General features: G+C 49.1%; 1 protein-coding gene across 2 annotated transcripts in view; it reads left to right on the forward strand.

Annotated features, from left to right (window-relative positions):
- Positions 1 to 24,864, forward strand: part of COPG2 (coat protein complex I subunit gamma 2) — a 408,642-nt gene that overhangs the window by 349,072 nt on the left and 34,706 nt on the right. The window lies entirely within an intron of this gene.

Here is a 24,864-nt window from a genome sequence, read left to right on the forward strand (position 1 = left end):
CAGTCCTGGGCCTGTCCTTAGGACCTCCAGACGTTGAAGACCGGTGTCCAGACGACGACCGATGTCCCCTCGACGTCGAACGGTCCTTCGGCGTCGACCGAATCACACTTCTCGACGTCGAACCGTGTCTCCGTCTCGACGTCGACCCCGACCAGATCGACGAGCCACGAAACCTCGACGACGGGCGATGGTGCCTCGACGGCGACCTCGACCTCTTCGCCGGCCTCGACGTCGACTTCTTGGATCGCTTCGACGTCGACCCTTTGGACCTTCTCGACGTCGACCTCTCTGACCTTCTCGACGTCGATCTCCTTGACCGTCTCGACGTCGGTCTTTTGGAATGCTTCGACGTCGACCTCTTCGGCGCCGGAGACGCCTTCCGTCTCGACGGCGACCTCGACGACGAGGATCCCCTCGACGACGATGTCCTCGACGGCGAACGGCGGTGTCGCCTCGACGGCGAGCGCCGACGCCGGGCCCTCCGATGTCGACCACTCGACGCCGACAGCGACGACGAGGATATCGACACCGGCTTCGACGGCGGCCGGAACACGTTCCTCGACGTCGACGGGCGACGTTTTCTCGACCCAGAGCCCTGGGGAGACCTGGAACTGGCCGTTGACCGTCCCCTCGACGTCGTGGTCAGCGCAACTGACCCAGACGGAGACCTTGGGCGAGGGCTGGTCTTCCTGCCCCTGGGGAGCCCCCCAGAGGCCTCAGCATGGGTAGAAGGAGCCCCTCCTGACCCACCTCGTGCCTTCAACTTTCTCTCCTCAAGTCCCTGAAGCCTGATCTTCTTCCTCTCCTTCAGGGTCCTTCCAGAGAAGCTTCTGCAGATCACACACTCCTCAGGAATGTGGGACGAGGGAAGGCAGAGAATACAGACCTCATGGGAGTCTGACCTGGCCTTCTTTCTTGAGCACTCAGGGCATTTGTCGAATAATGCAGGCATTATGGACAAAAAAAGAGTGCAGAAACACAGAAAGAAAGTCACCAAAGTACTTTAAAAGTACCAAAAATCGAAATCAGTGTAAAACACTAACAAAAACCCTTGAAAAGGGAGAGCTCAATGCTCCAGGGTCCTGCTTGCAGGAGCCGGAAAAAAGAACTGAGGCTAAGTTGGACCTGCTATGCATTCTGGGATACTGAGAGAAGGTTCTGGAAGGTTCCTTAAAGGCACAGTATCCTAATTAAGCCACATAATGGCAGCCTATGGGGCTTGTCTGTCCAGGTTCTTCTCTCTATCATTCCTGAGGGATTTTGCTGTTAAGCAAGGGAAATCTGTACAGGCTTTGCTGTTTTGTGGATTTTATGGTGGAATTTCTAGTTGAAGTACTGGACAGTGTAGCCTTTTTGGCTGCATTATCTGTCTTTAAATTCTCTCTTAAGTGTCTATGCATTTTCTGCATTTTTTGACACTGTAAGAGATTATTTTTGATTGCTCCGGGGTCCACGCACATGGGCGGGACTATTCACTAGATTATGACTATACACAGAGATCCCCTACTACAGAACTATAAAATTCTGGTCAATTATTTTTCTAACTGAACCCATTCCCAATATACTGTATTAGTGTTTTAATCTGTACTCTGATTTTTTACATTTGACAACTAGGCCTGCCCCAGTAAAAAATCTTTTAGGGTCTTTTCATTGTAGGGACATTGTGATATAAATTTTCTACATGTCCCACTTTTAACCCCTCCCATGCGCATGACGAGCTCAGCTCGTCATGAGCTGTGTTACGCTCACACGTGGGCTAATTCCCCTGCTGTGCTGAGCGTTCCATTAAACGGGCGTGGTCGTGACGAGCTCAGCTCCTCATGAGCACACGAGAACCGATGCTCGTGACGAGCTGAGCTCGTCATGAGCACCGGGGTGCTGTGCGCGCCCCCTCCCCCCAGCACAGCAGGGGAATGTGCCCCGCAGCCAAGGGGTTAACCATGTACCCTGTCTTATGGGCTACAAGACTCACATATGAGGTGTCTTATAATATTCAAAAGGAAAGTTTTTATCTATCACAAAGGGTTATTTTACCAGGTCGCACTGCAGGATTAAATTGCTGCAGCCAGACTCCAATGGTGGCCTGAAGCCATGTTTTCCTTGTCACACTAGTGGATAGCCTAGTAGGTGATGCAGTCCACTAGTAGCATTTTACTTCCGGAACCTGGGTACATTTTGTTCACTATGGTAGGAACATATAGGCAGGGTAAACATACCAATCTGAGAGAGTTTTCCAGCTGCATATTCCTTACTTTAGAATATTCCCCTGCTCCTGGGTACCCATCTTTCCTCACCCTGCACCCCACCATTTCATTGTCTAGGCCTCCACATCCAGTGTCGACCTTGGTGCTTTCCCTAATACTCCACCAGATAGGGAATCCAAGATGCTGGACACCTTCGGCAAGATGATGTTCTCTTCCGCCAGCCTTGCACTGTTGTCTGTGAACAATGCATGCCTGTGGGCCCAGTATTCATACACAGTTTGGGATTCGGTTGTGTACGTGCTGCCCATAGTCTCGGAGGAGGTCTGAGACACAGTGCCAGAATAAACCCTGTGGAGGCCCCTCGGCAGTCAGAATTTCGGGACCCCCCCCTTGCAAATTATCTCCTAATACCCAATGCGCTGAATTTCTTTTACAAACTGACAGCTGCCAGAAGATGAGCTTTTAAGAGACAAACTGTTATGTGAATCTGGTTTATGTATTTTAAATTGTTAATGGGTACATTACAATAATACAGTATTTTCTCTATAGAGTCTTTAGTGTAAAGTTTTCGTTTGTTTGAATTGATTAATTTTTTTCTTTTGGAAACTATGTTTTAGAAAGTGTAATTTTCTTTCGAGATCAAATCAATATTATTTTGATCGGTTGTCGTGAGCCCTCTAAAAGGAGTGGGGCCTATAGGCCAGTGCCTACTTTGCCTATTTGGTAATCCGGAACTGCTGAGCCAACCTGATCAGGCCAGGTGGTATTGTAACAAGCAGGGCAGAATGGACCCTTGAACCCTTTGTCATGAGGCCCTGCTTCTCTGGACATGGGTGGAAAGTCCGTCCTGGTGTACAATAACTGGTTGGATCTTTGAATGCCAGGGAGGACAAAGTCAGTCGAGGATGCCTCACGGATCAGGACAAGCGTCCCCAATCTGAGGTTGTGCAAGGTCCCCTCTGTGCCTGGGTAGAACTTTAGTTATAACTATTTGCATCCATTGCGAGTGTGGAATGTCAGAACTTTTGCACGTTGGGGTTTCCAAGGCGACTCTTGCTCAGATACATTTCATCTCAAGTGGAATGCAGGCCTCCTGTTTGCCTTTCCACTAATACCCCTTCTGCGTAGAGTTCTAAAGAAGATTAAGAGTGACTGGGCCCAAGTCGTTCTTGTGGCTCTGTATTCTGCATGGAGAGTATGGTGTATCGAACTCCTGACTGTAAGCATCAATCCTCCAATCAGGCTTCCCGTTTGGGAGGATCTCCTGTTGCAGCAACAAGCCAGGTTCTGCACCTAAACGTACACACGCTCCACCTTCATGCATGGAGATTGAGCAGCGGCAGATGACAACTTATTATTTTACTTCTAAAGTCTGAGTTAAATCTGTCAGCTGGGCGTACCTCAACTAGGTTTTTGGCTTGGTGTACTACTAAACATGTTGATCTACTCTCTGCACCTTTGTCCTAGGTGGTGTTGTTTGTTCAATCATTTGCCTGGCAAGACTTTGCTTTGGGCACAATTAAAGGGTATCCTTCAGCCATATTAGCTTTCTTGTAGTTGGTGGATCAGCCCTCCCTGTTTAAGTCACCTGTTGTGACTTGTTTCCGGAAAGGACTCCGATGCCTATTTCCACCAAAGCCCTTAATTCTGATAGATACATGTTCCTGCAAATTCGTCACCTTTTGAATATGCCTGTGTGCCAGCTTGGACCGTAAACTTCTCAATAGCTCTCCTACGTCCACAGGGGGTGTCGATATGTACACAGCTCCACATGACATCACTGGAGCCATAAAGAGCCCGCGTCTGCATGCTGATGTCCGTTCCCTTTTATCCGCGCCTTCAGTACATAACGGTTTTCGTTAACTCTCCAGCAGATAATTGTCGAGTTTTTCTGTCTTTTTCAGGTAAGTGCAGTTTTTTCATGACCATGTCACCACCCTGAAAATCGGATTTGAAGTCATGCTAAGACTGTGAGAGTCAGATGTCGATTACTGACCCTCATGATAACTGTCTTTGGTGTTTAGTGTTTGATTGTGATGTTGACGCTTGTTCTACTTGTCAACGCATGAATCCAAAGGCTCTGAAGAAAAGAGGCGAAGCTGTCCATGGCCAGAGCAAGACCTGGAAAAAAGTAGTTGTTGCAAATCTCGTCCTAGATCGAAGTCTGTTTCCTCATTCATCGACGACAGCGAGGAAGAAGCATCACCTCCCTCTCAGGACCTATGCAACAAGCTTGGCTCCTACTTCCATCTGAAAATCATGGACCTCTATGACAACTTAAATGACCAGACACCTGACTCTGAAACCACCCCTCCGCCAGCAACGTCAGCTAGCCTACCCACTCCTGCTGGACCCCAGTCACCACCGAAGATACCGCTTAGACCATGAAAAGCAGCCACTCAGGAACCCCTATTAACCCCTGTCCCCGCGCATCTTCCACAGAGCCGCCTTTGCCCCAGAACAACGACGCACTATCAACACCAAATTTGAAACCGGCATCTTTCCCGACAACTGGAAACACGCAGAAGTCAGACCCCTACTCAAGAAACCCTCAGCAGATCCCACAGACCTCAAGAACTACCACCCCATCTCTCTCCTCCCCTTCGTGGCAAAAGTCGCTGAGAAGACCGTCAACATCCAACTCACTAAATTCATCAAGGAACACTCCATCCTCGACCCCTCCCAATCCGGATTCCGCAGCAAACACAGCACTGAGACCACTCTTCTCGCCACCACAGACGACATCCGCACCCTCCTCAACCAAGGCCACACCGCAGCCCTGATCCTACTCATCCACTTCGCAGCCTTCGACTCCGTCTCTCACCGCACATTCACCGCCAGACTCCACGAAGCCGGTATACAGGGAACTGCCATCGACTGGCTCTGCTCCTTTCTGGCCGATAGAACCCAAAGAATCAGACTTCCACCGTTCCTCTCCGAACCCATGGAAATCAACTGTGGAGTACCCCAAGGATCGTCACTCAGCCCCACACTCTTCAACATCTACATGGCCCCCATCGCTGCCATCGTCCGAAAGCACGGACTCCGCATAGTATCCTATGTCGACAACACCCAACTCATCCTCCCTCTCACCAAGGACCCCACTACCACCAGACTCAACTTCCAGGAATGAATGAGGGATGTTGCATCCTGGATGAGCAGCAGCTGCCTGAAGCTCAAGTCGGAGAAGACAAAGGTCCGAGTCCTTGGGCCCTCCCCCTCTGCATGGGACAACTCCTGCTGGCCCCCAGCCCTCCTACAAGACTCCTCCCTCTCCATGACCCGAGAGGTCAACGCTGTCGCCTCCACCTGCTTCAACACCCTCTGCATCCCCCGAAAGACCGTCAAATGGATCCCCCTGCCGAATCAAGGAAGACCGTCACCCACTCACTCATAACCAGCAGACTGGACTACGGAAACGCCCTCTACTCCGGGATCAACTCCGCAAACTTCAGACCATACAGACTGCCACAGCCAGACTTGTCCTCTGCATCCCCCCACACAAACTCATCACCTGCGTAACCTCCACTGGCTCTCCATCGAGAAAAGAGTAACCTTCAAGATACTCACCCTCGCCTACAAATGCCTCCATAACACTGGACCCCAATACCTCAACAACCGAATCTCCTTCCAAGTACCCAAAGAGGAACCTCCGATCTCCCGACCACGCCAAAACTCTGCCCATGTGCAGAGCAAGAACGGGTAGAAGAACCTTCTCCTACATCGCAACCAAGACCAGAAGCACCCCCACCCTGCACATATTCAGGAAGAGCCTCAAGACCTGTCTCATCGACTGAACGGAGCTGCATGCCACCCCACCCTCCCCAGTGCCTTGAGACTCTCACAGGTGAGTAGCACGCTTTAAAAAAAACATGATTGGTTGGTTAAGGGTTGTCTGCTCTGCAAAGACGTTGGTCCTGGGCTCAGGATCATCAAATTTGTGTGATAACAAATCACTTGGACGGAGTTCTCATCTTGTGTGTGGACAGTCTCAGCTGGCGTTATTTAGCTGACCACGAGTGGTCTCTCCATCCGGAAGTGGTTTTAAACATCTCCCAGCTATTGGGAACTTCTCAGATAGAACTCTTGTTTACCAAATCAACCTTCTCTGCTCAACTCTCCTATAGTTTTAAGGTTTATTAAGGGGCTTATAAATAAATATCCTCCCACTCCTTTTGTTATGCCTCAGTGGGCTCTTAATGTAGTTCTTACATATCTGATGTGTTTCCCGTTTGTACCTCTTCATAGTGGCCATTTAAGACTTTTAACATTTAAAACTATTTTTCTTATTACCAGAACATCTGCAATGCGAGTTAATGAGCTGCAAGCCTTAAGTATTAAACCTCCCTTTACAACTTTCTTTCCTGATCGGTTGGTGTTGAGAACCATGGCTGCCTACTGCTAAAAGTGGTTACTCCCTTCTATTTGGGTCAGTCCACTACCCTTTCCACACTCTATCCTCCTCCTCATCCAACCAAAGAGGAGGAAGCACTTCGATTGGACGCCAAATGTGCTGTCTGTTTCTGCGTGGACAGGACACTTGATTTCTGGCTGGATGACCAGTTTTTTGCGGGATATATCTGAAAAAAGAGAGGGAAGGCTGTTCACGAAACTACTCTGTCCAGATGGATTATCATTTGTAATAAGATTTGCTATATAATGGCACACATAGATTCTCCTGAAGTTATTTGTGCTCACTCTCCTAGAGCTACATATTCTACATATGCTTTAGCTATAGAAGTCACTGTAGCAGATATTTGTTAAGCAGCGACTTGGGTCTCCCTTCACACTTTTGCAAAACACTATTGTTTAGATTCTGAAGTGAGGAAGGACAGTCACTTCGCTCATTCTGTTTTGCAGGATGTTTGCTCTGTACGGACAGGCACCTACCCCTGGGTGTGGAACTGCTTAGGTATTCTGTTCAAAAGTTGAGGAATTTGCAGGTAGATTAAACCACCAGAAGAACAAGTTACTTACTTTTGGTGGATACAGTCTTTACCTGTGGTTTCCTCACCGACTCACCCTCCTTCCCGTTGCATAACTGTATATGCTAAAGGAATCTGTTTATGTAAATTTAGAATGTATATGTATTTTAGTCTGTAAAATTGTATTTCGAGATTAAAACTATCTGCAGATTTTGATGTTAGTTCCATTCGCTCGCCTCAGAGGCACTTTAAAAAAATGGATGGAAACTGACGTCAGCACGCCGAAGGGGGCACTTTATGGCCCTAGTGATGTCACACACTGCTGCGTGTGGAGCCATGTGCATACTGGTGCCACCTGTCAACGTAGGAGTGCTTTCGAATATTATCCGGTCTAAGCTGGCACATGGAGATATTCAAAAGGTGAATAATACACAGTTTGAGATTGTATCCTCCAGAAAAAGATTTACAAGTAACTTGTTAATGTGCCCCAATGTGATCTTGATTTAGTTTTGACATTTTTAAAAAAAACATTTTAATTGAAGATTGTACACAACATGCAGGCCTCTGTACCCCAGAGGTAGCTGGAGGACATTAGAACTGCATAAAATAGAGCACAATCCAATTTTCTGCTGAGAGAATCATTCAACAATTACAAAATACAAGGATAAACATTGCCCCCCCGTAGCACGGTCATCATTCTAGTCTCTGATTCTGTACAAAATCTCTGAACCCAATGTATGCACCCCACCTAAACATCGCATCCACATCTACCAGAGGGTCTTGGTCCACCGGAGGCTCTAGCTAAAGGCCCCTAAAATCGGCCCACCTCTGGCAACAAAAATCGGCTTCTCTAGCCCCATGCAGAAATCCAGCCCCCTTTTCCATGCTACAACCGTAGGAGCTTGTGTGTCTTTCCAAGCTCTAGCCACATCCCTCTTGGCCAGAGTAAGGCCCAACAAAAGCAAATGCCTCTTATATACGTTCCTTCCCTCCCCTTCTAATACATGCAGGAGCCCTAACTGTGGTGCACGGGGGAGTTCCCACCCCAGTACTTCAGACAAACAGTCCCACACCCCTTTCCAAAATTTAGCCAGTGCAGGACAGCTCCAAACTGTATGCAGGAACGTCCCCACTCCCTGCCCACATCGTAAACAGTCCGGGGACGCTATTAGGCCCGCCCTCCATAATCGATGCCTGGTAAAATACAACCTATGGAGGTACTTGAATTGTATAAGCCGAAGGCGTATCGAGATGGCGGCGCCCCTAGGCCCGGCTAATGCCTCCCTCCAATCCTCCTCATGCAGGGCCCCTACATCCGACTCCCAGGACTCCCACAGTTTCTGTAATGATGTGGAACAGTGCGTGACTAAGGTTTGATATATACAGGATATCTTTTTGGGACCCAGGTCTCCCATAAACACCTTGGCCTCTAGGGGACTAAACTCAGGGAGTGATTCTAATCCCTCCAAGTACGGGGAGAGGGCGTGGCGAAATTGAAGGTATTGAAATAACGGAGTGCGGGGCATACCAAACTCCTGGCTTAGTTCTTGAAAGGATTTAAGGGTCACCCCTCACAAGACATCCCCTAATGTGGAGATCCCAATGTTGTCCCACCCCCCAAAACCTTGTAACGCGGCCAGACCAGGGAATCTACCATTGCGCCAGAGGAGGGTTTCGCCAGTCAATGTGTTCCACCAACCCATACGCCACAGAGCTTGCCTCCAAATCTGAAAAACTAACTGCGTGCCGGGCGGCAGCGTCTTCCGTAGCTGCGCCGCATAGAGTATGGTGTGAAGCGAGTGGACCCCCATTAGATGGCGCTCCAAAGCGTATGCTGGGTCTCTCCTATCTCCATACCATCAATCATTTAGAACGAGTAAATGGGATGCTTGATAATAGGATAGGATATCAGACGTCGCCAAGCCGCCGCAGTAGGAGTAGAGGAAACACGTGCGCACTGCACACCCGTACTGCACACCCGGTCCAGAGGAACTGTCCCAGCACCGCGTTGACCTATCGGAACCACTGGGAGGGAATCGGGTAGGGATGGTTTTGCAGTTGATACAACAACCTGGGAGGGCCACCATTTCTGCCGTAAATGGTCATCGGCATGCGGGACCAGATTTTGATGTCTGCTTTGGCCCGCTCCCACACCGGCACTACATTCCGCTTCCAGGATATCGCTGGGACCTCAGATATGAAGACGCCAAGGTATTTTATGCCTCCCGTCGCCACCTGTAGCGCCGTATGCCCCCCCAGCACCCATAATGTGGATTTGCGATGGTTCATGTACAGTCCCGACGTCTCACCAAAAATCTGCATGATTTCCATGATGCGTGGCCCTACCTGTCAATGTCTGTTAGAAAAAATAAGACATCGTCCGCATATAGTGCGATTCTATCGGAAAGGCCTCGCTCTCACTCAAAGCCATGTAGTTGCGCATCCATACGCACCCACATGGCCAGCGACTCCATGGCCAGAGCAAATAAATAGGGCAAGAGAGGGCAACCCTATCGGGTGCCCCTTCGAATACTAAAGCTAGAGGAAGTAGCACTTGCCACCCTGACCGAGGCCGTCAGGTCAGTGTATAGCAGCTGGATATACGACAGGAAGCGACGAGCCAGATTCAGCCTCGATAGGATGGCGCATAAATAGACCCAACTCAGGGAATCAAACGTCCTGTCCATATCGGCCAGGAGGAACGCCGCAGGCACCCCGGTGTTCTGGACTGCTGCCACTGCCTCATGCGCTCATCGAATGTTATGTCTGGTCGCCATCTTGGGCATAAAGCCGGCCTGATCTGGGTGGACTAGATCGGTCACGTAGGGCAGGAGTCGATTGGCCAACGCTTTAGCCAGAATTTTGACTTCAACGTTTAATAAGGAGATCGGGCGGTACGATGCATGCTGCTCAGGGGGGGCGGGCAGGTTTGTGGAAGACAACCACTTCTGCGTGTCTCCAGTCAGGTGGAAGGCTGCCCCGCTTCCTGGCCTCCTCAACAGCCTCTCTATAATGTGCCCCCAACTGTAGTTGATATTCCTTGTAGAATTCGCTGGGGAACCCGTTAGGCCCAGGCGCCTTGCCTGAATTAAGTTCACCCAGCGCTGTGCCCAGCTCCTCCTCTGTTAAGGGGAGCTCCAGGCGGTCCCTCACCTCGTCCGGGACTGCACGCGGCGGCATATCTGCTAGGAATTTGTCTACCACATCGGCTGTGAGACATTCATGCGGGGCATAGAGATCGGTGTAGTAAGAGGCGAACCCCTCTGCCAATGCCGTTGGTTCTGTGTCCGGGGACCCCGCAGCATCTAATATCCCGGGCAGGACTTGGGCCTTGAATGTACCCTGACAGAGCCGGTGAAGCATCGTCCCGGATTTGTTCCCCCATTGGTAGATCCGGCTGCGTGTAGCAAGCCGTATCTGTTTAGCTTTGTCCATCAGCATGGACGCATAGGACTGCTGCGCCAGAAGAAGCTGCCCCGCCGCGTGCGCCCCCCCTTCTGTACTCCCTCTGAGCTCTAACGCCGCAATGTCTGCCTCTGCCCGAACCATGTTCTCCCTACGCTTCCTTCGCGCTGCCGCGCACCATGCTATGTCCACCCCCCTGAGCGTTGGCTTAATTGACTCCCACACCGTGCTCACCTCGGCTACCGACCCTACATTTTCTGTTAGAAAGTTGGCGATGGCCTCGCCCATATGCCTCTGATAGTCTGGTTGCTGCAGGTGCCACGCGGAGAGGCGCCACCGGAATGGCTGCCGCTCCCTATCTAAACAAATGTCCACGGTGGTGGGAGAGTGGTTCGAGAGTCCGCGTGGCAGGATATCCGCTGCCTCTACTCTATGTTGCACTGCACCTGGGACAAAGAGGTAATCTAGTCTGGAGAAGGATTTATGAACTGCAGATATGTAGGTGTAGCCCCTCGTATTTCCATGTAGGTGCCGCCAGGTGTCTACCCAGTTAAGACCTCACATTCCAATCCCCTCCTACAACTTGTAGGGCCTCTGGTATGTCCGCCCATACACCAAACAGCTTTTCGACCAGGGACCACTGCAGGGGGAGCGGGGCATGGATACTCCCTCGCACCAGCGGTTCCTCACCTATGGTACCCTTGATGATAATATAACGACCCTGTACATCGACCCACTGAGTTGAGTGGACATAGGGGATCCTGCGATGTATGAGGATAGCCACCCCTCTAGAGCCTCTCGTAAAGCCAGCATGAAACACATGGTGATAGCCATAACGCTGTAAGCAAGGTGTTTTTGTGCCCAGAAGGTGGGTTTCTTGGAGTAGAAGCACATCTGCACCCGCCCTCTTCGCCTGCCGTAGTACAGCCCCCCTCTTGATCTTATCCAGAATTCCACGTACGTTCCAACTGAGGACTCTAAGGGAGCCCCCGGACCCACCCTTGGCTGCTGAGATTTGATATTTACCATTATACATGACGAGTTCACCTTGTCATTAGCATCCAAGTGGTTAAGGGACATCAAAAGTGATTGCCCAGCCATTGGGCCCAACCGGTGCACACAATTCAACTGTCCAGACTCCCATGAGACCATGCGACCCCTCCCCCCCGAAACAGTCCCCAACCCCAAACTCTAACAACCCCCCTCCCTCTACCCCCCCCCCCCCCCCATACCTCAGAAACATTGAAGTACCTGTCGCGGTGTAGCATGTATCCGACCCCCAACCGGAGGCCTTCTACCCCAATGGATCCCCATCAACTGTCCCCCACCCCGGAGTCACCCACTACCTTCTCGCTCCTCGGGAAGTTGCCCGCCCAGTACTCCCCCACCCCCCACCCCTGCCCCCTCGTGCCCTCTAGTCCCTTATGATATGAGGATCGACTCCAGCGGAGCCACCTACCCACACAACTAGACCAATACGTGAAAATAGTAGGATATATATGTCCACTAAGACACAGCAGAATGTGCAGAGTTGCAGTAAACTACATTCCCAAAGTTTAGCCAATTGCAGTCTCAGGTTCCATCAACTAGGCTGACAGGGGCCCATTTACCCCCTCCGATGCACTCTCGGATGTTGATCCCTGCCAGGACCTGGACCTCCAATTATTCTTTCGCTGCGTCCCTTGAGAGGCCTGTGACTGCGGCCCGCCCCAAGAAGAGTCAGTCTCCAACCCGGGGGGTGTATGCACTCTGACTGGCACTGTCTCGTCCGTCCACTGAAACACCTCCGGGGTATTGAAGAAGTGAGTGCGGGACTGGAACACCACCCGCAAGCGGGCCGGATACAGCAAGGCATACGGGAAGTTTCAATTCGCGCAGGCGGGCCTTGGCCGCTGTAAATGATTGCCGCTGCTGCTGTACCATGCGGGTGTAGTCTGGGAATATTATGATTCGACGGTTCTCATAAAGCAACGGCTCCTTCTCTCTGGTGATTTTCAGGACAGTGTCCAGGTCATGATAATTTAGGAGTTTAGCGATCACTGGTCGTGGCCGTGCACCCTCTGGTGGTTTCTGTATGAGGGCCCGATGCGCCCGCTCAATCACAAAACAGCGGGAAAGCGAGCCCGGGGGGAGCCAGCTCTCCAGACACTCCGTCAAGAAGCCCTCCATGTTGCCCTTCTCACATCCTTCGGGCAGTCCCACAAAGCGTAGGTTATTCCGCCTGGCGCGTCCCTCTGCATCTTCCACGCGGAGAGCGAAACCCTTCTGGACTGATTCCATAGTTGCTACTTTACTCTTTAGGGCCTCGACGTCATCCTCCACTCCGGAGAGGCGTGTTTCAGCCTCGGTGATATGGGACACTGCGTTCCTCAAATCTTGGTGCAATAATGTCACATCGGACCCCACGGCCCCTATATTTGCATCCAGCATATCTCGGGATTGCGTTATGGCTGCCATAAGTGCGGCGTTGTCCGGCCCAGCATCTTGACGACCGCCAGTCGCCCCCGCACCGCAACTGGGGCCTGTGAATTTATCTATGGGGCCTTGTTTGGGGGGCTCCGCACCGCCGCCTCCTCGCGTCATAGCTACCGGCTTCTAGATCCGTCTCTGGGGGTACTCCAAAATGTAGGCCCCGGCCACACCAGGCCTCACCGCAACTCCTTCGCGCCTTGTAGCCGTGTCTGCTGTGGTCCCAGGGGATTTTCCCCGCCGTCGCTGGAGATCACAGAGGACAGAGCAGTGCCGCCGGTGTCCGCGCCTCTCCCACCAGCCTGGGGACCAGCACCCGCACTGCCCGCCTGACCCCCCTCCTTCACCGCCGGGATCCACGAAACTCGAGGTCCCGGCTTCACCGTTCAGTGGAGGCCTCACAGCGCGGGGTCTCGAACTGCCGCCCCCGGTGCACTTATGCGGGCCAAATTGCGTTCGGGTCCCGGTGCCAGTGTCCGATGCCAAATGCTCCCCGCTGGGGCACTCAGGAGCGAGGGGAAGCAGGATATTTCGGCGGATTAGTGGATGGCAGCACGGAGCGTCTTTTTGCTGCGTCCGCCATGATGGCTCGCTAGCCACGCCCCTAGTTTTGACATTTTTTATGTGCTCGTCATTCGAGCCCATACATTGCTGCCATTTACATCTGCTAACCATCAAAATGGTCCTTTTGAGGGCCATTACATCGCAGAGGAGGGTTAGCAAGCTTCTGCCACTCTGTGTCCCCTCCAAAAACCCAATTTCTTTCCAGATAAACTAGTCCTTCAACTTCTATTCTACTCAAACTAGTGACACCCTTTTAGGTCAGCCAAAGCATCATAATGCCAACATATTTTGCTTTAACCCATCCTACTAAGGAGGGGGAGAAACTCCATTGACTGAACCCAAAAAGAGCGTTGTCATCTTACATTAATCATGCCAGAGAACATCGGGTAGACTATGGGCTCTTCATTGGGTTCACTGGATCAAAAAAAGGGAGAGCCATGCAGAATCAGAACAGCTCGGCATTAAGACTTGCTATGCACTAGCCAAGATGCAACCCCCTGAGGGTTTGTCGGCTCATTCTGCTAGAGCCAAGGCTGCAACCACAGCTTTAGCTCGTTGCGTCCAGTCCTGGACATTTGTCAGGCTGTGACTTGGGCATTTCTGCACACACTAACAGAGCATTACTGCCTGGACAGTCAAGTTCGTTGTGACAGGCACTTTGCCCATTTGGTCCTCCAGGACTTCCTGGTCTGATTTTGTTTGCAGGCCCACCCCTGGGGAGGTATTGCTAGGATATCTATTTTAAGGTAAGGAATATGCAGCTAGAAGTCTCCATGAGATGAACAAATTACTTACTTTCCGTAACACCCTATCTGGTAGAGACTCTGTCTAGCTGCACATTCGTTACGGACTCTCCAATCCTCCCTGCTTGTGCAAACAAACAGATTTTCGAACTAGTATGGGCTCTGTAGGTCCTTAGTGTCTGCACACTGGTCCATCAGCATTCTGTTGGGGCTCTGTGCCTCTGGTGCAAAAATGTCACGAAAAAGAACTGACATCAGCGTGCTGATGTGGTGCCTATATAGGCACCGTGCATGTCACTTTGGGCGCAAAAGATGCAGACACCACCTACCAGCATGCTGAGGTACTGCTCAAGATTTTCTGGATTCAGTCTGATGCCTGGGGAATATTCTAAGGTAAGGAATCTGCGACTAGATTCTCTCTACCAGATAAGGTGTTACCAATGGTAAGCAACTTGTTCATTAGACGTGTGCCAATACGACCATGTTTAAGGGTGGGGCACAGACACTTTACTACTGGTTAAATGGGATAAAGTGCACTGGGTTCTAGCTCTTAAAGGAAAGCAGGGCCACACCACACCCTCCTCAGCCTTTCTGCACCTGTGTGGTAGTATCCCCAACACCTGCACCACTTTTGAGTCCTTGGAAGGGGCTTGTTGCACAGACAATGCCACGGTCCACTTCCACAGCTACAGACCCTGCCCCCCCCCCCCCAGTTGTGTTTTCGAGGCCGGAGTTAGGGATCTGGCTGACAACATCCAGGTCCTAAGAGGCAACACACTGCTCAATCCCTTGGCCCTCTCGCTACCAAGCCGCTTAAGCTTGTCCTCTGTTGCCCACGGCCACCCAATAGAAGCAGGATAGATTAATATCTCTACGTGTGGCAGAGAATTACATCCAATTGATAGGTGCTTCAAATACTCCAGCAAGGATATGCCTTACAATTCTTTTCTGATCCACCGCATAGTCCACCACATCAGAGAGCACCTGTTGGAGGACCGTTTGGTAATTTTCCAACAGGAGATAAAGGTTCTTTTGGACAATGGAAGGTACTGGGTGTTACTCCTTTTATTTCCTGATACCGAAGAATTACCAAGGCCTTTGTTCTATTGTAGATCTTTGTCCTCTCTATTTCTTCCTGAAAAAGGACAAACTCAGGATGCCCACCTTAGCTTAAGTTCATTCTTCCCTGGATCAAGACTGATGGTAGCTCTAGACCTGCAGGATGCCTATTTGCACGTTTCCATTCTGCAGTGCCACAAGGTTTTTCCTTGGGGATCAAGGTGGGTCATAAACATTTTCAGTTCTCCATGCTCCCCTTCAGCCTCACCAATGCCACTCAGGTGTTCACGAAAGTGATGGTGGGGTTTGCAGCACTTCGGATGTTGAGGTTACAAGTCTTCCCCTACCTCAATGACTGACTGTTGGCGGGCCCCCCACAGTCCGTATTGGACTGCCTCGAGATAACGTCAGATCTCTTAACATCATTGGGGTTCTCAATTAACATGTCGAAATCACACCGGACTCTGTCGCAGAAACTCCTGTTCATCGGAGGCTGGTCCAGGTTCCTAAGGACAACTCCACCACCATGTGGTACTTCAAGAAACAAGGCAGAGTAGGGTCTTGTGCTAAGAGGCTCTGCATCTCTGGAACTAGCTGAGTCGACAGGGAATCTCTGAAGTCGAGAACCACCTAGCAGTATCTTTGAATGCCAAGGCAGACTAACTTAGGCGACAACACCTAGTGGACGTGCCACAGTGCGTCTTCAGTGATGTGGCGAATTCTGGCTCGATCTATTTGTCATTGTTGAACCTGCAGTGCCAGTACTTCTGCGCACTGGAGGCCCGGGGAAGGGTCTCTCTCTGAGACACCTTCCGCCTAGTGTAGAGCATAGGACTCCTAAATGCCTTCCTGCTGCCACCTCTCGTGCCTCATGTTATGAAGATGATCCGGAATGACTGGGCTCAAGTTATCCTAGTGGCTCCAGATTGTGCCGGTAGTGTGTGGTACCCAGAAAGTCGGGGCATCAACATCTGCACTGTGATCACACTGCAGCTTTGGGAGGATCTTCTGTCACAGCAAAAGGGCAGGTTACTGCATCCAGGCCTGCGCAATCTACACCTCCATGCATGAAGATTTAGCGGCAACAGTTGACTTTTTGGTTGCCCTCCCGAATTAATGGTTGTCGTTATAGCGGCCAAACGTCCTTCCACGATAACTGCTTATGCCAGACACTGGGATAAATGTGTGTCCTGGTGTAATTCCTCTCATACAGCCCATTAAAGAGAAAGATGCGGGATGTTTTGATTTTTTTTCAGTCCTGTCTGTAGGTCAGTAAAGACTTGCCGTGGACACTGTTAAAGCTTATTTGTTGGCTATTTTGGCCATTTTGTGTTTACTGGTCTACCTGTCCTCATTTAAATCACCTATTGTGAGGTGTTTTCTTACAGGTTCGGTCCATATATTTCCACCCAAAAATTCCGTAATGCCACAGTGGGACCTTAACTTGGTTCTCCACCCCTTTTAAGCCAGTGCACAGCTGTGCTTTGCATCTACTGACTCTCAAAATAGTCTGTTCGAGGCATATGAGCTGCGGATTACACACTGTGCATAGATGGCCACCTAGTGTTGGACCCGGATGTTTGCAGTTTGTTTTGTTGTAGAAAAGTCTTTGGAAGTCACGGGATAGGTGACTCCTCCTTTGGATGATACTGCGCATGGGCATCGGCTCCATCCCCAGATTGTTTTTTTCCGCCACCGGGCTCGGATGTGTTTCCAGCGCTCCGTGTTGAAACCGATTTCCTTCGGCGCGCAATCCTCACCAACTAATCAGTTTTGAACGCTTTCACAGTCGATGCTACTCTTCAACACCGACGATTTCGATTCCGGTCATCGTCGACGGCCTTCGGGCCGAACTAGGCCTCAACTCCAGCTCATGGAAAGGACGCCATTTAAAAAGTGTCCTCAATGTGGGTCGAAGTTTTCCGACGTAGACAGCAACTCCGAGGCAGAAGATTCAGACGTCGAGGACATCACTCCAGCACAGCGGGTGCCGAAAAAGACAACGTCACTGGCCCCGTCGACATCCAAACCACCGGCGCCGAAGCTTACCGCTACTCCTTCGGCACCGAAACCCAGGTCGGAACCAAGCAAACCCGCTTCGGATTCAAAAATATACCGGAGCCGAAAAAATCATTGGAGCCGAAAAAAGCTTCAGAGCCGAAAAAGACTCCAGTACCACTAGACTCACTTGTAGTTTCCAACGCACGCAAGAGAGCAAACTCACAAACATCAGGTGAAGCTGCCCCACCAAATAAAGAGACTAAGCTACTTGACGCATCAGGGAAAAGAACTGCGTCTCAAGCAGCAAACATGTGGCGTATTGCCAATACACAAGCATCATTTGCCAGATATGACAGGGCACATTATGACGAATTAGAATCACTAATGCGAGACCTCCCTGATAAATACAAAGATAGAGCAAATGAACTTATTCAAGAAGGGAAAAATATTACAAACACCTCTATACGGTGTGCACTTGATGCAGCGGACACCGCCTCCAGGGCAGTTAACACCAGTGTTTTATTACGTAGACATGCCTGGCTACGCATATCAGGGTTCAAACCTGAAGTCCAAAGTGCTATACTTAATCAACCCTTTGATGAGCAACACTTATTCGGACCCAATGAAGATGTATCACTTGAAAAAATGAAAAGGATACAGATACAGCCAAATCTATGGGTCGCAGGCTCCCAGACGTTCATTTCGCCGCTCATCTTATCGAGGTGCCACCGGGGGATACTCCCCAGACACATATAGTAAGGACTACCAAAGGGGAGGTTCCAGGGGTAGCAATAACAAAGGCAGAGGTAAAAACAACAACTCTCGCTCTGCCTCTACCCCTGCCCAATGACTCCCCTTCCCATTCCCCCGTCCCATTCAACTTTTGTCGGGGGAAGACTACAACAATACCTACCAGCCTGGGAAAACATCACATCAGACAGGTGGGTGCTTCAAATAATTCAATCAGGTTACTGTCTAGAGCGAACATCCATCCCCCCAAACATACCACCCAAGCAGCATCCAATGTCACAAGAACATTTAACACTGCTCAGACAGGAAGTATTATCCCTCCTGCAGAAAAATGCAATAGAAATAGTCCCAAAAGCATTAACAAAACAAAGGAGTATACTCCCTATATTTTATGATCCCAAAGAAGGACGGATCTCTAAGACCTATCCTAGACCTCAGACCTCTAAACATTTACATAGTCGGATCATTTTCATATGGTCACACTCCAACAAGTCCTTCCACTCCTGTTACACAACTACTTCCTTGTCACTCTTGATCTCATGGACGCCTACTTCCACATTCCTATCCACACAGCGCACAGAAAATATCTCAGATTTGTGCTAGACGGGCAGCACTACCAGTTCAAAGTGCTCCCATTCGGAGTCACAACAGCGCCAAGGGTGTTTACCAAATGCCTAGCAGTAGTAGCAGCACACTTAAGAAGACAATAGATTCACGTCTTCCCATAGCTAGACAATTGGCTCATAAAAGCCAGTTCATTCAGCCAGTGTGTACAACACACTTGCGCTACTATTCAACTGCTCCACGACTTGGGATTCACAGTAAATCACACCAAGTCACATCTGCAACCTTCACACATACAACAATATCTCGGCGCTACAATAAACACCCAACTAACACTAGCATATCCCTCTCCAAACAGGATAACAAGTGTACAAACTCTTCTAACAAAATTCAAACTGCAACACTCGCTTCCAGCTCGAGTGTTCATGCAGCTCATAGGAATGATGGCATCTTGCATATTTATAGTACCTCACGCAAGACTGCAAATGCGTCCACTTCAAGAGTGCCTAGCACGCCAATGGAACCAGTCTCGTGGTCAATTAACAGACCTAGTGTTGGTAGACAGTCGGACTCCTCGCTCTCTGCAATGGTGGAACACCAAAAAACTTTCAAAGGGCCGACCGTTCCTAGAGCCAGTTCCTCAGATAATCCTGACAGCGGACGCATCGCTCTCAGGCTGGGGAGCTCACCTGCTGCATCACACCATGCAAGGCAGGTGGACACCGCAACAAAAGTTACTCCACATTAACCACTTGGAGTTACTAGCTGTTTTCCTAGCCCTAAAAGCATTCCAAAAACAACTATCAGGCAAAGCTGTCTTAGTCCGCACAGACAATATGACAGCCATGTACTACATAAACAAACAAGGGGGAACACACTCTCTGCAGCTCTCTGTTAGCACAGCAGATATGGAGATGGGCTATACCACTAAAAATCTTCCTCTTATCCCAACACGTTCCAGAAGTACAAAACACCATGGCAGATCTGCTAAGTCGACAGACACAGCAAATCCACGAGTGGGAATTTCATCCACAAGTTCTTCAACCGTTCTTTCAAATGTGGGGAGAAACTCAGATAGACCTTTTCGCAACCCACGAAAATGCAAAATGCCCAAACTTCGCTGCCAGATATCCACACCTGCTGTCCAAAGGCAATGCGATATGGATGAACTGGTCTGGAAAATGTGCGTACACATTTCCTCCTCTCCCACTACTTCCGTTAGTGATACGCAAGCTACAGCAACATTCCCTAACACTCATTCTAGTAGCTCCAACTTGGGCCAGACAACCGTGGTACACCACACTGCTGCAACTATCTGTGGAACCACACCAAAAACTAAGCATATCTCCACGTCTCTTGACACAGAACCATGGAGAGATCTGACACCCACGACCCAGCTCAGCTCAACCTAGCGATCTGTCTCCTGAAGTCATAGAGTTCGGTTACCTCCTTCCTCCAGAATGCATGAACGTCATTAAAGAAGCCAGAGGTCCCACTACGAGAGCATTTTATGCTGCTAAGTGGAAGCGATTTGTAAAATACTGTCAAGAACACACAACATAAATCCTTTAGATGTGTCTATTCAGCACATCATAGGATACCTATTACACCTTGAAAAGTGTAATTTAGCTTACACATCTATCAGACTACACCTTGCTGCCATTGTAGCATATTTACAAAATAGCCAACATCTATCTCTGTTTAGAGTACCTGCTATAAAAGCTTTCATGGAAGGACTCAAATGAATAATCCCTGCCAGAACACCACCTTCACCAGTGTGGAACTTGAACATTATTCTTACAAGGTTAATGAGACCTCCCTTTGAACCGTTGCATAAATGCAAATTACAATTCCTAACTTGGAAAGTAGTTTTCTTAGTAGCTATTACTTCTCTCAGAAGAGTCAGTGAACTACAAGCATTTACCATTCAAGAACCCTTTTTGCAAATGCATCATAACAAAGTGGTTCTACGCACTAATCCTGAATTCCTTCCAAAAGTCATTTCACCATTTCATCTAAATCAATCTGTTGAACTGCCCGTTTTTTTCGCGCAGCCACAAACAGTCCCAGAAAGAGCACTACACACCTTAAATGTCAAAAGAGCATTACTGTACTACATCGAAAGGACACAAACTTTTCGTAAGACTAAACAACTTTTTGTGTCTTTTTCACCACCACATAAAGGCAACCCCATATCAAAATCCGGGATAGCTAGGTGGATTGTTAAATGCATTCAAATATGTTACCAGAAAGCCAAACGTACGTTAACAATACCTCCAAAAGCCCATTCTACAAGGAAAATAGGGGCTTCAATGGCATTCTTAGGGAACATTCCCCTAGATGATATATGCAAAGCAGCTACATGGTCTACACCGCACACATTCACAAAAAACTATTGTGTAGATGTGCAAACTAAACAACAAGCCACTGTGGGCTAGGCTGTACTAAAAACTCTGTTTCAAACTACTGCAACGGATACTGGTGGTCGCCGCTAGGTGTGGGTACTGCTATACAGTCTATGCACAGTGTGTAATCTGCAGCTCATATGCCTCGAATGGAAAATGCTACTTACCAGTATGCCTCTGTTCTTGGCATGTAGAGCTGCAGAGTTACACACGCCCACCCGGCTACCTGTATCTGTTCCAGTATTATCTTAATTAGATACAAATCACATGGACAACACTACTTCTTGTACAGCTCCATCACTTCCCTAATGGCGAAAAACAATCTGGGGATGGAGCCGATGCCCATGCGCAGTATCATCCAAAGGAGGAGTCACCTATCCCGTGACTTCCAAAAGACTTTTCTACAACAAAACAAACTGCAAACATCCGGGCCCAACACTAGGTGGCCATCTATGCACAGTGTGTAACTCTGCAGCTCTACATGCCAAGAACAGATGCATACCGGTAAGTAGCATTTTCCTTCTCTTATTTGTAACTTCAGCTTGTTGCATGAGTAAGCTGCAAGCTCTGTCCTGTCATCCACCTTACATCACATTTTTCCACGGACAAACTGTTTTTACGAACTAGGATGGCATTTCTGCTGAAGATTGTAACATTTTTCCTGTCAAACAATCCTCCACCCTACCGGAATTCTTTGCTCCACCTTACCCCTCAAGAGAAGAGACTCCATCACTAGGACCCCAAGAGGGCTTTGAGTTTTTACATTACTCACACCTAGGACCATTAGGTGGACGATCAGCTCTTAGGGAGGTCCGCTAGGGTGAAGAAGAGTAAAACAGTGCAGAATACGACCATGTAAAGGTGGATAGACTTCTGTATAAATCTGCTATGCATTGGCCACGAAGCATCCTCTAGTGGGGAATGGGATCATTCAACCAGAGCTAAGGCTGCTACCACCGGGACGGCGCATGGAGTTCCTACTCTAGCCATATGTCAGGTCGTGAGGTGGCCATCAATCCATACGTTCATGAAGCACTATTCCCTTGATAGCCAGGTCTGCTTTAAAGGGCACTTTGCCTGGGCAGTTCTGCAGTTCTTTCTGGTTTAAGCCATTTCATAGATGCACCCCCTTGGGAGGTGCTACATTAGTATCTTTTCACAAAGTGAGCACTCTGCAGTTAGAAGCATTCATTAGAAGAACAAGTTACTAAACTTTGGTACAGCTCTATCTGAAGGATACTCTATCCAACTGCCCTCCGGCATCCCCGATAGGTGCAGTGGACTTTTTCGCCTTCCATAAAAAGATCCCACTTTAGAGATCTCCCTGCTGTAATATCTGATCAGTTACTAACCACAAAAAAGAAACTGATGTCAGAGCACATGGGTGGCACATGTATGTGGTTTTAGTATTACTTTCAACTTCCTATGACGTCAGTTGGGCCCTCTAAATTCATTTCTGAGTTCATACCGGATTTGGTACTGAACCCCTCACAGCGCCACAATAATGGATTGCAACCAGTCTACGCTACCCAACCTATAATGCTATCAAACTCTGAGAAAGTGCCTCACCGACCTAGGCCGAGCCTGTGTTTGCCGCAGCTGATTACTCTACACAGGGCAATCCTTCAAACACTGATACAGTACTCTTTCCTCAAGGGACATCACTTATGCATGATCTTTTTGGAATGGATTCTGTTAATGGCATGCATGATATGGGAGGGGAATTTGCTCAGCCCTACCATGAGTTGATATGAGGATCTCCCAGTGGCCTGGGCACTACTTTAGATGACGGCTTCATTCGCCTCTGGGCCATGCCACGGAAGAGTGCATTATTTGCCTTGGTGATGCGGAGAGCTGCTGAGGTCCTGAAAATAGGGTTCCACAATGATGAGATAACAACAAATGTATTGAAGGAGGTGCTTCAACTGGGTGTGCCTAGTGCTGAACCCTTACTGTATGAAAGCAAATAAATTATACATAGTTTAAAATTAATTTCTAGTTGTTTATAAACTAATGATTCAGGTAACATGCTGTACATTATTCTGCCATCTTGTGGTTGGTTCTGGAATTGTTGTTTTAGTCCCTTTTTTGGGTCTCGCTGGCAATGCATCCGCAAGCGGATGCATGTGTCCAGCTGGAGACGTATAGCGATCAGTCTGGGGGGAAGGAGGACAAGAGGGTGTACGAGCTTGGATTCGTGTGCACGAACGCGCACGTCGCGTCCCGCGCCGTACACATGCGCGCGCTGACAGACACTCGCTCACACACAGACCCCCTCCCCCACAGTCACACACACGCACTCCAAGACACATACACACACGCACGCACACATACACAGCCCGCTCCCCCCCCCCCCGCGAGCGCGCACACACATGCGCTGCCCCTCCCCCCCCAGCAACCCACTCACCGGCTTCCTTCGTGCGGCGGCTCTCAGCTGCAGGGCCCGGCAGCAGGACTCTTCTTCCCTCCTTCGGCACCGGGGCGCAGGGTAGGCTCCTGCCTGCTCCGGTGCTCCAAACAATCGTGGCTCTTCCGTGGGAGGCGGGGTAGGCTCCCGCCCTCCTACTTCCTGTTTCCGGTTGTCGCGCCGGCCTGCCTGACTTCCTGGTCGCAGGCCGGCAGAGTAACGAGGATGTTTGATTTGCGGTATTTATTTATTTATTTAATTATGCCTTTTTATATAGCGCGGACTTTACCCGAAGGCGGTATTTATTTATTTATGTATTTATGCATTTTTATATAGCGCGGACTTTACCCGAAGGCGGTATTTATTTATTTATGTATTTATGCATTTTTATATAGCGCGGACTTTACCCGAAGGCGTCAGAGCGCTTCACATTAGGAACAGAAATGAAACATAATGAGAAACATTACAAAAGAAGAGGTTGCAAAAACATACGTTACTTACATAAGGTAATAGTGACAATTGTGAGCAAACAAAATACATGAGGTAGTAAAAACTATAAGCAACCAAAAATACATGAGGTAGTAAAGGTAATAGTGACAATCGTGAGCAAACAAAATACTTGAGTAAAAATTGTGAGCAACCAAAATACATGAGGTAGTCAAAAGTGCACAAGAGGAAATGAAAGTGACAAGTGTGCAGTTATAAGAGAAAACAGAGTATAATTAGAGGTATAGTCCTGCAATAAGTGCTAGACACTCAGGCTCAGGAACAAGCGTTACATGGGCAAGGTGGCACTTGTGCAAGTATCAAAGGCAAAGACATGTGAGAGGTAGCAGCCGTGTGTTGCAAGGGCAGAGTGGTGTGTGCATGTTACAAAAGGGCACCGAACACCAGTACATGGAAAATACTGCAAAAAGGCAGACCCTCCAATCACAGGCATACACTGGGAAGGCACTTCCATGGTCATGGAAAGTAGAAATTATCAGTAGTGGGAAGTCTTCCTCACAAATAGCAAGAGGACGTGAATTACTTTTGGAGGTGTCTCTGGAGGAGGAGAACTTTGAGGTCCCTTTTGAAGGCCTGGGAGGAGGCGGTGGTCCGGAGCTTTTTTTTGTCCTCTCGCGGTTTGTAAATACAAAACATATTGCAATACAAATGCTATAGGTATCACATTTGCGAAAGTTATAACTATTGGCATTGTAAATGACGAAGCTATTAATTTAACTATTTAAAAAAAAAAGAAACATAAATAAAAACTTTGCCATTTACAATACCAATAGCTCAAACTTTCCTAATGCGAGACCTTTTGCATTGTAAATGCTTATTTTGGTTAGTGGACGTTGACATCCCACCATTTGGTCCTGTGAC

The sequence above is a fragment of the Lissotriton helveticus genome, chromosome 1_1 (genome assembly GCF_964261635.1).
Source record: "Lissotriton helveticus chromosome 1_1, aLisHel1.1, whole genome shotgun sequence".
Taxonomy (NCBI): Eukaryota; Metazoa; Chordata; class Amphibia; order Caudata; family Salamandridae; genus Lissotriton; species Lissotriton helveticus.